The sequence below is a fragment of the Stegodyphus dumicola genome, chromosome 8 (assembly GCF_044657685.1).
Source record: "Stegodyphus dumicola isolate Sdum_Otavi_A_Nest chromosome 8, ASM4465768v1".
NCBI lineage: Eukaryota > Metazoa > Arthropoda > Arachnida > Araneae > Eresidae > Stegodyphus > Stegodyphus dumicola.
Window position 1 is genome coordinate 172400970 of NC_140775.1, and position 13721 is coordinate 172414690.

A 13721-nucleotide genomic window follows, 5' to 3' on the forward strand; every position below is an offset into this window, starting at 1 on the left:
TTGAACATGCAGGTCAGTTCTGGAACCCAGAATAATTCCACCCCAAACGAGCACTCCTGCACCACCGTAACGGTGTTGTTCAATGATGTTTTCTTGGTGGTAACGGGTACCTGGAGCTTTCCATATGAAAGTCCGGCGAGAATCAGACTGCAAGCTAAACCTGGACTCGTCGGAAAACATCACACAAGCTCACTGTTGCGGTGTCCACAATACATGCTCTCTATTCCAGGCTAACCGCAGGCGACAGTGAGGAACGCATCTGACAGGTCTACGAGCATATAGACCAATCTGCCCTAAGCGTCTGTACACGGTCTGCCTTGAAATTGTTGTACCAGTGGCTGAAGAGAGCTGACGAGACAGGTCTGAGGCTGTGCTCCGCCTGCTTCTTTTGGTAGTAACTGCCAAATACCGGTCCTCATTCGGCTTTGTAAATCTGGGGCGACTTGTGCTGTAACGTCTACTCACATTACCATCATCTTGGAATCGTTGCAAAAATCTGGAGATGACACTCTGGGCAATTCCAAGTTCGTCTGATACTTCCAGTTGGGTACGCCCACATTCCAGACGGCCGATAATTCTACCACGTAAAAAATCATCCAAATGCGTCCTTTGTGTCATAACTATTCGGTTATTGCACTGAAATGCTTATAAAGCGCCTGCGAACAATTTTACTTCTTTGCCTGTATTCCTTATATATCACTCTCTTACACTCTCGTCATTGTGACGTACCATCGGTGTCATCTGGTTACTTCCTGAAATTTGCATATGATTCTTGAAGATGTGTGTAGTGATTTTACAGGTGATATATTTATTTTAGAGTTCGGTTTCCGCGTAACTCCGAATTATCCTTAATTTATGGACATGAGTGTAGATTAGTACAAATAACTAATACTGCTAGTTAACTTAGTCATCGCATGACTCGAGTTAGATGGTTAAAATTTTAAGTAATATTAACAGTAAATGTGCATATAATGCGATGATAAATATTCTAATGTATCCCGGTGGCGCAGTGACTAGCGCGTCGTGCAGCACCAAATGTCCGGGGCTCGATTCCCGGGCTGGGCAAGGTTGATTCAGCTTTTCATCCCTTGAGTGGGTTGATAAAATGAGTACCAAGTTCGCTTGGGGTCTAAACACCGGAGGTCCTGCTGACCGCTTTTTCAGGGCATATACTCACTTATGCTATATATATATTAAAATAATTATATATTAATGTATATTTGTTGCCTTAACTTGTTTTTAAGAATTTATCATTAAAATCGTCCATTACATTTATTTCCTTCTTCGGTTAATCTTTAGATTATGGTAACTTGGCGATTTTTTGGCGAAAATTTGGCGACCAACCCTGCTACAGCAACCTGCTAATTTTTGTTTGGACGCCATTTTGTTTTCACGAAGTAGAGGCATGTTTTTTTTTCCTCAACATTTTTTATCCAACAATCTGCTAGCCGAATTACGCTTATGCTAGAACTTTTATGGAACGAAAGTGCTTAATCATGACGAAGATTAGGTGCGAAATTGTGAGAAAGTGCAGAATCGCAAACTGCTTGCCGCGTTTTTAAGAATTGCACATACACGGTATCCATGTACACGTCAATCAATTTTCACTTAAAAAAAGTCCCAGAATTGCACAAAAATGGCATTGCGCACACTCTTGACCTTATCCATGTACACTGCTAATGTCCTAGCTAGTAACCTTTATCGCCTTACCAAAATGTCGCCAAACTACCTGTTACCATATTCCAAAGATTAGCGCCTTTTTCTTTAAAATTTAGTGATCAATAGTTCTTCTAGAACTACATTTGAAAGAGAAAATCTAAATTCAGATTAATTAAAACTGAAGGATTTGGTATGTAATGGGGGGTTGGGAGGGATGGCAAAAAAATGGTAATTTCCCGCTTTTACCACGAAGGTTGGGTGTTCTGCTGTCGTCGCTCACATAACTCACCATCCTATATACTATGTCCACAAGGTGGATGAACACATATGCAATTACATATTCCATGTGTGATTACTGTTCGGTCTGAATGTTCAAAATCTTGGAGAAAGTAATAAAACACCGTTTAATTTTTTGAACCGGGATTTATGAAGCAATCAAATCATTGATCATTTGCTCCAGATCTGATTGCCGATTTATATGCTGGTTGTACAAATTTTACTGTGAATTTACCTCACACAAATTATAAATAAACTGCTTTCCTTTATAATAACCACCTCGAAAAGGTTAACATAAGCTATATGCTTAAGACCAAATAACACGCCGAATAAATACTAATTCAGAAGTCAAACAACAAAAATCAGCGTTATATTTACCAAATTTTCACAGGACTAGTTTCGATGGTTTTACCGAACCACCATCTTCAGCTGCAAAACCGCAAATGAACCAGATAGGAAATAATGATTAGATAAGATAAGAAAGCCTGGACAAGAATAAGCAAGTGGCGCCATCTGTTGGTGAAACCAGAACTAAAACATAATTTCTCTAAAGGCCGAAGGCAAATTTGGATTGGAATTAGGATCGTTAACTAGAACAGAAAGATTTTTATGAATGTGAAATGCCTCTAGAAAATCCAGTTCTCCAATGGAAGATGTTTTTTGAATAATTTTGGCAGCAGAAAAACTGAAAGTGTGGTTTTCGGACCAACAATGTTGAGCAACAGAAGACTTCTGTGTTTCTTTTTTTCTAACATATGCCTCATGTTCCTTGACGCGAAATTTTAAGGCTCTCTTAGTTTGGCCAATGTAAATTAAACCACACTGGCAAGGAATCCTGTAAATACCCCAGGAATTCATATCCGGAATGGGGTCCTTGATTATGGAACTCGGAATTTTATTGATGGGAGAATAAACAACCCGAAAGTTAAATTTCTGCAAAACATGTGCAACTTTATAGCTAATTGATAGAAAGAAGGGAATGACAACAGAATTTTTATAATCTCCTAAAACAAGAGTGTGCCTTTTAGTGTGTTGAGATGAGAATTTTTTAACTGCTTGATTAATAATGTTGGGTGGAAAGCCCCTGTCAATAGCTATTGCTTTTAAATAATTTAGTTCTTCATCAAGGGCTAGTTTGGAGGAGCAAACTTGAAGAGCACGGAAAACATAGGAATAAAATGAAGCTAACTTTTGTTTAGTCGGATGACATGATTTAAAGTGTGGTGGAAGGCAAACCGATGAAGGTTTACGGTAAACCGTAGTACTGAAGTTGGATGTGTTACGTGTGACCAGAATGTCGAGAAACGGAAGAGAATTGCAAGTCTCAAGTTCAAAAGTGAACTGAATAGCAGGATCAATAGAATTCATTGTTGAAAGAACTTTATTTAAATCATCTTTATTACCTTCAAACAGAGTAAAAGTATCGTCTACGTAGCGGAACCATGCCGGGAAGTTTAAAGTTTCAAACAATTTTGATTCATAATAATGCATGTAGATATCAGCCAGGATGGGACTGAGGGGGCTTCCCATGGCTAATCCCTCAGTTTGCTTGTAATATTTATTTTGGAAAACAAAATGTGTTTGTTTCAAACAGAGTTGAGTGAGAGAAATTAGCTCATCAATTTCGATGCAAGAGAAATGAAATTCGCGAAGTCTGGTTTCTAGACATCTTAATGCACCCTCCACTGGGACATTGGTGAATAATGATTTTACATCAAAAGAAACCATGAGTAAATTACTAGGAGAAATGTTTTTAACTTTTTTTACAAACTCTATTGAATTTTTTATGGTGTAAATGTTATTGTCTAATAGAGTTGAAAATCTAGAAACTAAATATTTAGCTAATGGATACGAGGCAGTACCTAAATTTGATACAATAGGGCGGAAAGGAATACCACTTTTATGAATTTTGGGAAGAGCATATAATCTGGCACAATTCGCAACAGATGGGATGAGTGAATGTTTTAAGTTGCCTGAAATGATTTGCGAAGATTTGATCGCAGTTTTTATTTTTGACAAGTCCGAAGGTGAAGGATCTTTAGGGATCGGATTATATGGTCCTTCGTTTAAGAGTTTAGTGACACCATCGATGTAAGTGTTCCTATCCATGACGACTATCTGACCACCTTTGTCGGCTTTTGAAATAATAATATCCGGGTTAGAATGAATTTCACGCAATGTAGCTCTTTCTCTCGCAGTTAGATTTGGTTTCAAAGGTTTATTATTGAATTTCACATTATGAGCGATAAGATGCCTAATCATTTCTTTCTGTGAATCTGAAACTTTACTGAACTTGAAAGCTTTTTCGATAGGAGCCAAAATCTTTGGAATCGAAGGTTTACAGGTTTGTGAGAAGTTAAAATTATATTTTAGAATTCTCTCTTGTTCTTCTGAAAGACTAACATTAGAAATATTAACTATTGGCTTGATGTTTACAATGGGAAGATTTTTTGAACGACTTGAACTGGAAGATTGTAAAAGAAGTTTTTCGAATTTAACTGCAAGGGTGTTTTTATGACAGTTAACTGCATTCTCCGTTCTAGACCAAGACTTTTGTTCAAGGGCAGTGAATTTTGGATATGATTTAGCGAGTTCCAGATCAACAATACAGAAAATCAAGCTAAATTAACTAAACAATAACCACAAACCTGTAAACCCTCGATTCCAAAGATTTTGGCTCCTATCGAAAAAGCTTTCAAGTTCAGTAAAGTTTCAGATTCACAGAAAGAAATGATTAGGCATCTTATCGCTCATAATGTGAAATTCAATAATAAACCTTTGAAACCAAATCTAACTGCGAGAGAAAGAGCTACATTGCGTGAAATTCATTCTAACCCGGATATTATTATTTCAAAAGCCGACAAAGGTGGTCAGATAGTCGTCATGGATAGGAACACTTACATCGATGGTGTCACTAAACTCTTAAACGAAGGACCATATAATCCGATCCCTAAAGATCCTTCACCTTCGGACTTGTCAAAAATAAAAACTGCGATCAAATCTTCGCAAATCATTTCAGGCAACTTAAAACATTCACTCATCCCATCTGTTGCGAATTGTGCCAGATTATATGCTCTTCCCAAAATTCATAAAAGTGGTATTCCTTTCCGCCCTATTGTATCAAATTTAGGTACTGCCTCGTATCCATTAGCTAAATATTTAGTTTCTAGATTTTCAACTCTATTAGACAATAACATTTACACCATAAAAAATTCAATAGAGTTTGTAAAAAAAAGTTAAAAACATTTCTCCTAGTAATTTACTCATGGTTTCTTTTGATGTAAAATCATTATTCACCAATGTCCCAGTGGAGGGTGCATTAAGATGTCTAGAAACCAGACTTCGCGAATTTCATTTCTCTTGCATCGAAATTGATGAGCTAATTTCTCTCACTCAACTCTGTTTGAAACAAACACATTTTGTTTTCCAAAATAAATATTACAAGCAAACTGAGGGATTAGCCATGGGAAGCCCCCTCAGTCCCATCCTGGCTGATATCTACATGCATTATTATGAATCAAAATTGTTTGAAACTTTAAACTTCCCGGCATGGTTCCGCTACGTAGACGATACTTTTACTCTGTTTGAAGGTAATAAAGATGATTTAAATAAAGTTCTTTCAACAATGAATTCTATTGATCCTGCTATTCAGTTCACTTTTGAACTTGAGACTTGCAATTCTCTTCCGTTTCTCGACATTCTGGTCACACGTAACACATCCAACTTCAGTACTACGGTTTACCGTAAACCTTCATCGGTTTGCCTTCCACCACACTTTAAATCATGTCATCCGACTAAACAAAAGTTAGCTTCATTTTATTCCTATGTTTTCCGTGCTCTTCAAGTTTGCTCCTCCAAACTAGCCCTTGATGAAGAACTAAATTATTTAAAAGCAATAGCTATTGACAGGGGCTTTCCACCCAACATTATTAATCAAGCAGTTAAAAAATTCTCATCTCAACACACTAAAAGGCACACTCTTGTTTTAGGAGATTATAAAAATTCTGTTGTCATTCCCTTCTTTCTATCAATTAGCTATAAAGTTGCACATGTTTTGCAGAAATTTAACTTTCGGGTTGTTTATTCTCCCATCAATAAAATTCCGAGTTCCATAATCAAGGACCCCATTCCGGATATGAATTCCTGGGGTATTTACAGGATTCCTTGCCAGTGTGGTTTAATTTACATTGGCCAAACTAAGAGAGCCTTAAAATTTCGCGTCAAGGAACATGAGGCATATGTTAGAAAAAAAGAAACACAGAAGTCTTCTGTTGCTCAACATTGTTGGTCCGAAAACCACACTTTCAGTTTTTCTGCTGCCAAAATTATTCAAAAAACATCTTCCATTGGAGAACTGGATTTTCTAGAGGCATTTCACATTCATAAAAATCTTTCTGTTCTAGTTAACGATCCTAATTCCAATCCAAATTTGCCTTCGGCCTTTAGAGAAATTATGTTTTAGTTCTGGTTTCACCAACAGATGGCGCCACTTGCTTATTCTTGTCCAGGCTTTCTTATCTTATCTAATCATTATTTCCTATCTGGTTCATTTGCGGTTTTGCAGCTGAAGATGGTGGTTCGGTAAAACCATCGAAACTAGTCCTGTGAAAATTTGGTAAATATAACGCTGATTTTTGTTGTTTGACTTCTGAATTAGTATAAGCTATATGCGTTGTGTTTTCCGTATTTGTTTAATCCAGACTTTTAATCCGAGGGTTTGTGCTTCTTGAAATCGAAATTACGCTACAACAAAGTCTTGGTAATGAAGATCTACTTATTTTTAAACATTCGAAATAAAACTTCGTAAACAGACAGGGAATCAAGTAAATCTGTTACTAAGCGATGGTATAATATGAGCCGGATTTGAGGCAGACGACCAATTAAACATTTGGCGAAGTCGACTACCAACACTAACACAGCAAAAAATTAAATTTATAACCTTGAATAATAATACAGAGTAATCATTAACAAATTTTGATGGGATTTTTTTACATGTTAAATAATGATTGTTAAGATAAATACTTTTTAATTAAAGGCATAATATGCATCGACAGATACAAGAAGTACAAGATTTAAATGGAATTTATTTGCAGCAGTATTCTGACAATTCGATCGCGTGACAATTAATTCAAGATTCAAATATGTTGCCACCTGCGTTTGCTGAACTCAGTAGTGCAAATACGAATAATAGACCGCTGTTTATGCAGGAGAAGGAAATGATAGAAAAATGTAGCGAGAGTGACGAAATAGCGTTTGTGTTCCATGAGTCAATCACACATGTCTTTCCGTGAAATAGTCTGTTCTGACAAGGATGATCTCTGGAATGCCTTGTGTTTATATGTTGAGGGTCTTAACATATTTACGTAAAATGCTGCTAGTTTACTTGCATAACCCAAATTCTTCTAGGCACGAAGAGAATTTTTCAGCGAGATGTAATGGATTTTCTGATAAGCGCCATGAATATTTTTGAATATTTTATATTTGCTAATAATATATTAACAGTTTTAATGTTTTTATTTCAAAAATATGTTTACTGAGGTAATTCTGATTTTGGTAACCCACAATAATGTCACAATTAAATACATTGATCGACAAAAAACACGTCGAAGAGAATATGCTAATTGAAGAAACTGAAATTATAAATGAATAGAATACGGAATCATCGCGAATTTACTGTCTTAGTTCAAGACTTAAATCGTTTTCACATATTTGTTACTGAAATCATTCATATCTTTCGAGATGCAACTGTAAAAAATGTTGCTCTTGTGGCGAGTGTAATATCGAAAATATTTTAAGCATATATCCGCGAATTTTTCAATTAAAGGTTCTGGAATAAAATAAAACTTTACTCTTCAACTAAGCCTAATAAACATTCCACTAACTTAAATGTTTCTCTGCAGAATTCATATAAAATGTTTTATTTGTACAGAGCTTTCCTACTCTCATCGTTGAAACATAAAGTCGTCTGTCTTAATTTGATAAACTTTGTAATTTAAAATAACATATTTAAAATCAACTTTTAAAAAGTAAAGGCTATTATAGCTTTTTGAACATATTGTATATGTTTCATATAATAATGCGATTTTAGCTAAGAATACATTTTAATGAAATTATGCTTTACAGGTATATTTTATAAAATATAGTATAAGAATATTATGCATACACATTAGTTTGGTTCAGTTGTCAGTCCAGTTTAAATGCTTCTGCTGATTTGCAAATAAAATGGCCAGATACAATGATGGCTAAGCTGTTGCAGGATAAGACAGCTCAATGACTTTAAACCTCCCATTTCCAGACGAAAGGTCTTCGAGGTGTAATCTTACTACTTCAAATAATTAATATTCTTAACTAGATTTGTCCATTTTTTGTGTCTGATAGCGGAACCACCCAACATTTCGAATCCCCTTCAGTTCCAGTACTTATATATGCTTTCAGAAATTCTCTCAACATTTAGAAGTGGTTGCTGTAAGGAGTTTAATTGCATTTATTATCCAAATAAACTCTGTGTTGCTCCAGTTGGTCCCAGTAAACGGGGTTATTAATGTTGCAGATTTGAAAGAAATATGATTGTTTTGTCTGTAGGAGAAATCTCGTTCCATTTCGCTCATTTTCAGTTGAGTACTCAAATAATTGTTTAAGTTTTCTGGTATTTGATATTCTTCTAAAATATAATACTCCATTGTACAAGTTATTATCAGATAACTGTTCTTCCTCATACTATATTCTTTCAGATATTAAGATCCCATCCACGTGATTATATTTTGTGCAATTTTCGAAAAGTGATCCATTAAAAATTGTCCAACTGATTTAATTTCATTGACCATGTTTCATCTTCATTATAGCATATTCGTGATTATTTGGAATGGCAATAACACAATTTTCGTCAACTATATTTACAAAATCCACGAATACTTACAGAATGCGAAATATTTTCCGCGATGTTGTAAGGTTTTCCTTATTTTGCATAACAAATTTATTTTAAGTTGATACCTTTACCTGAACTTCTCAACTTCCCCTCACATTCTCTCGACAGGATGTAAATTTAAAGTTAAGTGAAGTGCATATTTAAACGGGATTCAGAGAAAAATACCAGAATAAATAACGCTGAAGTTGGCTCAAATCTAGTACCGGCGTGTAATGGCGAGAATGACGCAAAGCCGTAAGCAGATTGTAATCGAAAAGTTTAAACTAGTAATGTGGCCTTCAGCAAGCGGAAAACGCTCTGATTTAACAATCTAAGCCTTCCTTTAAATCCTTCCTTTAAATACTATCTCTTTTTACTTCGTTTGAATACGCGTAAAATAAAATTTACTTTCTGGCAGGAACACGGAGATGGGGGGGGGGGACCGAAAGAAAGACAATAAAGGTAATTAACATAAAATAACTAGTTAGAAAAATAAATAAGTCTTCACAAAGGTTTAATTTAATCAGTGGCAATAGTGGGCATCAACTTCATTTATTTGATGGTAAAATCAAATGTTAGATTGTAATTTAGATTTTCATTTATTTAATGGTAAAATCAAATGTTAGATTGAAATTAAAAGTTCAATAAAATTAATCTAATTTTTATTTTCAGAAACATTTTTGTTACGTTTTAAAAATGCCCTGCGTAATTTCTGAAACAAATGTAATCTTGTATGACGGACGCAGAATGTAAGCAGTTAAATAATGTAATTCTGTGAGGCAAGTTTTTTTTTTTTTTTTTTTTTTTTTTTTTCCGTTTACATTTTCTTCTTTAAAAATATTAATCTCTCGTTATTCGAACTAGGTTTGAACGATTTCACGAAGCCAATCAGTGCTGCAACAGTTCATGCATATTTAATACGTGGGTGTGGATACCTACCATAAGGCAGGCGTAGGTGTACTCGTTATGACCATGTTAGTGAGTTTTTCGGACTTCGCTCTCTCTATCGACTTGTGGTTGCTGACCAGCAGATGCACATGGCCGGGAAACGTTCTTGTTGTTGCATTAAAACGAGGCTCAAGATTTATGGCTTCTAATTTATTTTGACAACTCGTAAACACATTTCTTTCTGAGGAGAGTAATCAGCAATGTAATAGCAAATCCTCCTCGCATCCGAAGACACAACAATTGAAACCAATTTAAGACATCGTGACTCATATTTTTAGAAGGTATCTCTAAGTTGATCTCATGAGCTCAAGCCGCGATACAGAAAAGGATATTTAAATGCGCATGCTCAAGATCTGTGCATAAAATTGTTTACGTATTCTTCATAAACCTATTACCATTTTCTGTTTGTTCGTTTGGTGGCATTACCTCTTCTCAAACAGCAGGAAGTTGAGTTTCGAGAGAGGTACCCCCCCCCCCCCAACATTCGTGGGAAGCCATTTCGACCATTCTGATCTTCGTAAGACTTTAATCAGCCGAGATATTAATTAAAAACTCTGAAAACACTAATTTTCGCGCTTATTTTTCCGAGTGGCAACAGTCTCGTGCGCTGGAGATAAAAATGCTTTAGTTCGGAAAGTGTTGCCATTGCACGCTTTTAAATAGTAGAGCTTTTTAATCAAAAATTTGTAAGTTTTACATTATATAAAATAAAAAGAGTGCTGCCAAACATTAAACATATTATTATTATGTAAGGATATATTCTGAGGTTGAAGAAAGCACGCGATTGAATGTGACGTCACTGTATGTCGGAAATTTTTTCGTTAATGTCAGGATTTTAAATAAATAGCTACTATTGGCAACTTTTTTGTTTTAGGTTAGTATAATAGACGCGAAATGTTATTACCAAGTTAATTCTTTTATTCATATTGAAAAAATGTTGATATATTACATTAAATTTAAATCATGACGTCATGCGTATTAACTTGAAGTGTCAGATTTTTTTTGTTTCCTGCTTTGGCAATAAAAAAATTATTTACGAATGAGTTGTTGCACGGGAAAAATGAACTCATTTCATCCATGAAATGTTTTTATACATTTGCTTTTCACATACATAGAACTTGTAAATTTTGCTTTGGCTGCAGCCTGTTAGTTATACTTTAAATCATGTCTGAATTATTGTACTGATTTAAAAATTGTAAATTGGATATTGAATCAGTATAATGTAGTCGCTATTGTAATGTATTATTTAGAGCAAAATGGGGAAGAAAGGATTCTTATTTAATCTTTTTTCAATAAATACGTTTTATTTTTGTCGAATTTTGACGAGCGTTTTTAGAATTCCTACTGCACTATCGTTTTTATATTATTGGTTATTAAGAAGTCTATATTTTAATACTATTGGATGGAATCTAATTGTTCGATAGTCTACATAGGTAAAATTACCATATTTTACGAACAAAAATATAGGAGGAGTGGTATTTGCATCAGGGTATAGGGTACACAGCCCCACATCAATAGAGTAGAAATGTTTTTTGTATGGATGCAATACTGTATTCTAGAATCTTTTTCTTACGCCCCCCCCCAAAAAAAAACATGGAATAAAAATTATTGATATAATTATTGGTCTCGATCTCCCCCTTCCCGCCTATGCGGATATCTATATATATTTTATGGAAAATTAATTTAAATGATTAGAAGGCGTCTAACATATCCGTTATGTAAGACTGTATAACAGATAAAAGTTGGAACGAAGAAACAAAAATCATACAACAAACAACAAAATATTTGAAATATTGAGAATCAAACTGCATACATTTTACAGTACGTCTCCGCTGAAGATAATTCGGAATGGCTAGAACTCTTATGTGTTTCACTCTGCATGTTTTTTATCAGAAAATAATTTCTTGAGAAACTCTTTGTTGATTTTATGTATTCAAAAAACCGTTACATGAATAATTGGAATTCACATTTATGTTTAAATTTCTTTTACTGTTCACGCCTAAAATTGACCAAATTTATTCATAGTTAAAAAAAGTTCTTGATGTTGGAATTGATTTAGCGGAGAAACTGGTGAACTAATCGAATAGTCATTCTCATTTAAAAATCCCCAAAACAGTTCCAGATGTAATTACAAATCCCAGACGTGTGGTAACTCTATAGCACGGGACACAAACGTAGCTATTAAATTTAAGTATATAATCTTGCTTTTATTAGTTTTAATTACACGTTACTGCTTACATTTCTTTTGACGGTATTTTAAAACAATCTATTTCCATCCTCAATCTTAATAGTTTCAATACTTTTTATTTTTTATTAGCCCAAAGAGCGTTAGCCCAGAAGGGTTATTAATTGCAAAACCGCATTTTGAGTCGATACACTTTTCAAGCTATTGCCACCAAATATTATATCGTCATGTATTATATTAAAAGAAACAAAATAATGAAGAATCTACGTGAATGCATGAATGTTTCTCGCATTGTGAAGAAACAACGGTACCTAGAACCATCCAAGTTTGAATAACGTAGTCCTCCAACTGAATATGGGCACTTGGAACCCCGAATTTTGAATTTCGAATTTGTTTTATTATCTAATTAAAATTTTATAAAATTTTAACGAATTTTTAACTAAAAACTCAACGATTTCAAAGCGAAAATAAAATAAAAAAAAAAAAAAAAAAATGATGGATTTGGAAGATGTGCCGGCAAATCGAAATGCTCAGATAAAAAATCAAAATTCTTATTTTTCTTACATTTTTAACAAAGGAGATAATTACCTAAAGAAATAGATTAATCATTTTAATTTCGCAGATATATTTTAAGTTTTTTTTAGGATATTGAAACCTATATGAATATGCAAACTGGATTTTGTTTTCAGTGCCTCAAATAAAAACCTCGAAATTCTTTTTTTCTGATGTAATGTTCCCCCCCCCCCAAAAAAAAATCATTTATCACTTGAATGCACGTAATTTTTGTTATTTTGTTGACAAAAGTTTCTTCACCTGACGAGGAGTGAGAAAATAATATCCCTATCTCTTTATAGCCAAATTCTTGAAGAGCGAAGTAATAATAACAACAGCAGTAATAGTAAACTAGTAAACACGTTGACGGTGTTAACTTTTTTTTTTCACTGACCACCGGGGTTCATCCACCTTCCTTCTCACTCTATACTAAAGAAGAGCTTGGTCGTTATCATTCGACTGTGATAGCTCTTCCATTTCGTTTTTCACTCTTTTGCTCACCAGACCGCATCAGGTTGTAGAAAAAGGTTTCATTTTCTAACATCCGTTTTTCACACTGTTCGTGGTCACTTGGGACGAATGGAGGTCTAGAATAAGAACGAATTTCGGAACAGACAAAGTTTATCTCCCATATCTTTTATTTCCAGATCGATGGTTGGGTGCAGTGAATAGTGTAAGCTGTTTGGAAGAACGATTGGCATGCCAGTCCGTAGATCCTGTATCCGTCCATCTTATTCCATGATCTTTATGTCAAATGATTAAATCCTGCTTCAGAGAATGAGCATCAAGTAAAATTAATCAGGTTCTAATTCCAGGTTTTTCTATGGTGACAATGTAAATATTTAAAAACCAGGGTTCGATAAATAATGTATAGATAACCCCGTCAACCAGGATTGTTAGGTTCCTGATAAATTCGTATCATTCAAATACATATTACTCATACATAGAAAAAGAACTGACATATTCTTACATACTTTTCGCACTTTATCGTGAATTTTTTTATTTATTTAAAATTAAGGAGCAAAAAATAGGTGAATTTTTTTAAGGAAATTTATGTTGGTATTTATTCCTACATTGTACTTTCACTAGCATTAGAGCTCACGGTTTTATAAAATAGATTAATATTTTAGAATTTAATATGCAACTTCTGAACATCTTGAAATTTTTTTTCAGTCTGAAAGTAGTCAGTTTTTACCA

At 34.4% G+C, this 13721-nt stretch overlaps 1 protein-coding gene across 2 annotated transcripts in view; it reads left to right on the forward strand.

Moving 5' to 3' along the window:
* Nucleotides 1-13721, forward strand: part of LOC118197174 (mannan-binding lectin serine protease 1-like) — a 183870-nt gene that overhangs the window by 98945 nt on the left and 71204 nt on the right. The window lies entirely within an intron of this gene.